Source organism: Drosophila bipectinata, chromosome 2L (genome assembly GCF_030179905.1).
Source record: "Drosophila bipectinata strain 14024-0381.07 chromosome 2L, DbipHiC1v2, whole genome shotgun sequence".
Lineage (NCBI taxonomy): Eukaryota > Metazoa > Arthropoda > Insecta > Diptera > Drosophilidae > Drosophila > Drosophila bipectinata.
In genome coordinates this window covers 8643805-8648833 of record NC_091736.1, presented here as the reverse complement: position 1 = coordinate 8648833, position 5029 = coordinate 8643805, and positions in this window count along the sequence as shown.

Genomic DNA, 5029 nt, shown 5'->3' with positions numbered 1-5029 from the left:
TATCTGAAAATATTTAATAATGTAATGAAGGGTCCTCATAGACTATGCTCTTCCTACTATTGCTCTACTAAACCAGTTTGTGATCTTAGTTTTTTATTCATCGAAGTATATACATATAATAATGAAGTATAATAGAAGTAGGATATATTTTAGAACTGGTACCCTAAAAGCTTATTGTTTGTAAAATGTACCTTTTTTGGTGAAAGGTACTTTTATTTGAAAGCTTTCATTTTAACTTATTTGTCCTTTATGAAGCTCTAAGGGGTTTGTGTCCATATAATTTCCATATAATGCAGTTTCAAAACTTCATACAGATTGTTGAAAAAATTGCCGCATTCCATTAAACCTAATATTCATTTAATTTTTTGAATTTATCTTCTTCACCATGTCTGCCTGTATATAAACAGATAGATGAAACTATAAATATTTTTGATTTTAATTAAGAGTTTTTAGTTAAAACCTTTCCAATCTCTTTGTTTTAATATCCTATAGTTTAATTATAAAAAAATATTTAAAGTGATGCCTTCATCGTTTAGAGTAAGTGAATATTAAGAATTAAACAGCAATTATAGTGTTGTCATCTGAGAAATCCTTCGAACTTCAGATGCTTGCATTTGACAGCTTTAAGCTTAATTCTCAAAACTCGGGCTGACTGTGAAAACGGGCCATAAATTATATTTATAAGCCTCTGAAAAGCAGTCCAAACAGTTTGGAGACAATTTCGGGCAACTTATTACCTATCCACCTACAGATATGCTATATGAAGTATTTATTTTAGATATTTGCCGGGAGCCGGGAGCCGGGCGCTTGGCGCCACCCACCGAAAATGAGCATTCCATTTGTCTTTATTTAGGCGCGCTCACAAATGGTTGCTTGGAGGCTGCATTTATTGACAATAAACAGGCCATAAATTACGCATTGAATGGTCTGAGAGGTGGTCGGAGGCTGTTGCTAAAATTTATTAAAAAAAACAGAGTCCTTGTCGAAGCTTTAGTTTAGCTTTTACTGGTGAGAGTTTACAGAAATAACCAGAATTAAACCCAAGGAAACTTCAAAGTGGAAGTTGCAAGGCCGTCGTTTTGAGCGCACTTAAAAACAAAAAGCGTAACGTTATTAAACGTTTTGTGTGAGGTTTGTGTGCTCTCTTTCATGTCACTTACACTTTCGCCCATGTTTGAAAGCCCCTTCACTTGGCCACCACCACCACCACCACCCCTTCGGCGGCTTTTATGCCAGCCGGCTGGTCTTTCACTTGGCATTTCACTTGGTAATCTTGGCAACGCCTTTTGCATACATTCGGCGGGCTGGTGTGGAGGGTGTGAGAGCCCAAAACTTCAAGCGTGCGGCAAATTCAATTTGAAATTTTCAAATGTTTTTTGTTTTCCTGCGTCGCGGCATCACCCCAGTCAATACGCAAATATATATGTATACTTCTGTTCTGCTGTTTGAAAATTACATTTTTATGGGGGGTGTCCGCTCGACGCGGCTCCTGGCAGACCGAGTGTCAACCCCGTCTCCCGAGTCATGAATGCGAAGGCGTGGCCCAGGGCCGCCCGCCCACACCTCCTTTGAAAGTTGCATCGTTGGCTCCCCGAAAAGGGGCCGAATGAATATTTTATTGCCCGCGCATCAGCGGCAGGCGAAAGTGAGTGAAAGATTTTTGATGTATGGCAACTTGCTACCCAAATATTGGCCACCCGCCGTGCACCAGGAAAGGCAGCTCCTTCCTGGGTTCCCCAGCACTGTGGAATGAAAGGTGGAAAACGTTATTCAATTTTTTTAATCTTCTTTTTATTTTATTTGGTGATTAAACCTTGGTCTACTTAGAATAAAGCTATTTCGAAGCTCATAAAGCAACATCTTCATTTATAATATCTTTACTACAAAATCTATAGGAAATGAAATGATTTAATCAATTCTCGAATTCTTGGAATAGGTAATCCACTGTGTGTAGTATTGGGAGAGAGTGGCAGGAACTGCTGCCGCCGCACCCGAAGGCTCCTTCTATGGCCGCTTTGGGATTGTGCGTGCAGCAGCCGAACATAAATATGTTTCGTTGACTCCGTTCCTAATCCGGCTCCTACTCCTGGGGGCAGGTCCTTGCCATGAATGCTTAGCACACGCATCAAAGGAGCCATTTCGGATGTACCGAGTGGATGTCATGGGGTGCTTTCATTTCTATTGCTCTCCAGATTCCTGCAGCATAATATTGTGTCCCAAAATATACGCTGGATATGAATTTTTATATATTAAAAAATTTAGCAGCCAAAGGTGGGCAAGTGACCCTTACTTTCAAACATTCTGGAGAATATTTGAAAAGGCTGTTGGAGTGAACAAATTTTCCAGATCATTTTCAATAGATACTCTCATTACCTTAACTTTTAGCTTGCTAAATATTCTTTTATCACAAACGTTTATGTGACACGAAAGAACCGAATTGATTTCCTGTGCAAAGTCCATCCCAAACGCCACCCAATTCTAAATGACCATAAGGAAACCGCGTATTGTCCAAAAATGGAATCAGGCTCTATCCCCCAAATGGTTTCATTTTGAAATACGACTGCCGTATGACGGCTATGATGCAAGACATATGGATGCTGGACTTACATCCATTCACGACAAGGACAAACACACGCACAGATTCCCGCATTCGAAAGCGAATAGGAGCATACGGATTTTGTAGCAAACTTTTCGCGCCTCCTGCCCTTTTCGGTGCCGGTGCCGGATCCGGTGTCGGTGTCTGTCTATTCGCTACTTCCCGTAGATGGCATGTGACAGTCAACCGTCGAGGTATGCTGTCAGTGTGCGTATGTGTGTGGGCATGCTAAAATTCATTTGTCAAAAGGATTACCATGGTAATAGGGTTTTAAGCATATCACGGCAAACATTCACAGCTTTTTTTGGTGTGAAATATTTAATTTTTTAGACCGCGCGCGCGCTTGAAATGTTTGGGTTTTGGTTTGTTTTGCTCTGTTTGCTTTCATTGCGGCGGCCACAGGTGGCGGCTAATTAAAAAACGGGATTAAGCAATTATGACTGACATTTGTACAACACACGTAATCACACCACAAGCGCAAGCCTCACCTTTGGCAAACAGATTTCTTTTTCGGCGCCAAGCTGCTAATAAATTGACTGCAATCAAAGCTGTCATAAGCCGAGCAGGCCAACGCCCAGGCGGACCTGGACACAGGAATGACAACTGAGGTCACGTATCCGGTGTTCAGGGGTGGAGATTCTATGGGGGGGTTCGAAATAGAAACATGGCCAGATCATTTGTTAAGCTTAACAAACTTGATAAGATTAAAAATTTAATAAAATTGTATATAGTATCAAGATATTTAAGCCTTTTTTTTGTATTTCTGGATCTATTAAAATATGTTAAGGTGTATTTCATATTTCTCCCTCTCATGACGCCTTTGGGTAAGCAACCCGCAGCCAAATGACAGCTTAATCGCCCAAAAAATCAAGCCAAGCGAAGACATTGTCCTCTTCGAACTCAAGGATTCCTGCTGGCTGCCATGTGTCGCCTTTGCCATCATCTTCACCGTTGTGGGAAACTAACCCTCGCGCCTCCCTCGCCCGCAATCCTGCCAGAGTTGTGGAGTCTCCAACGAGGCGAAAATGTACAAATTGTTGTGATTTATTTTAACAGATTTTTTGTTAACCGAAAAGGCGAGAACGGAAACTGAAGTAGGGGTCGCCGGGTCTGATGGAAGCATTTGCTACTCTATTGATGAATATGCTGGTGGGTCACTCATATGTGATAGGAAAGTTTGGGGATGGCGGGTGGCTGGTGGCGGCTGGCAGAGAACCCGGCGCGTGACAATGCGCCAATGTGTGGTCAAGTGCGCACGACTGAGCCGAGGAAGCCGGGCCCCAAAGGAGGCTCCATCAATTTGTCCCCAGTGTGTCTATGGGGCGGGGGTTTTGGTGGTGAAGCAAAAGTTAACGTTAACAGGTTTAACCAGGCTAAGGACAAGTGTGGAGACAGTGCTCCGAACGGGGTTGGAGGAGGGCTGGTAGAAAACTGAGAACTGTGTGTGGTGTGGATGATGATGGGGCACCCTCATCATTAGTGAGAAATGCTTGAGTTTTAACTGAAAGACTTGGCTGAACACGTGTCCTTCTCGACATAAATGTGTGTGTGGGGATTCATGGTTGTCCATAATTGTCCAAAATGAAAGGGAGTTTTTTAGTTTCGAGTACTATGCATAGTTAGTGTATTTTTAAAAACAATTTCATTAAACTTTGAACTATTTAAACTAGTGCGCCTGGCTGCCTGATTACCTTGTGCTTTTAGTCCGGTGGGCGGTTCCCTTTCCGAACGCCCCTGGTTGCCAGGGAGATCCTATGGCTGAGATTCTGCTAACAGGGAGCGTACTGAAAGGATTGACTTTAATGTGAACAACATTGTAACAAAATGTTTAGCACATCTGATATCCCTTTGCTATGCTTAGCTCATCTGATATGCCTTTGCTATTGTTTTCGAGAAGACCGGTTCTCAAGTGAAGTTTGCTGGTTGGAAAGAGGACTCTTTGGATTAGAGTTATTTGTGCGGGTTGCAATTTCCCCCAGAATGATGGTATATGATAACCATGCTTGGGTCTTTAAACATACAAATAGTTAAACGTGTGGGACATAACTTTAAAAAGGATAAACTACAAGATACAGATACCATCAAACCTGATCCAGAAAATGTTTAAATAATACGATTTAAAACAAAGTGTCAATTAGTGGGTTCAGCTGGACTCGAAAGACACTTATCCCCACTTACCTGCCCATGCGAGCGTATTCTTATTTCGAGTCCCCACCCCTGTGCCTTGCCCTATTTAGGCTAAACAAACGATGGCCGGGATTAGGTTCCATTCCTGGGTATCTGTGTCAGCATTAGCTAATTCTATAAAGCTGCACGGGCCTCTCAGTCCGTCCTCGGCCACTTTATGAAATATTGCAAACACTTTTTTCCGCCCTCCTCGCGGCGGATGGAAGGAGAGCCGGAAGAAGGCTGTGCGCGGGGCACGCTCCCCAA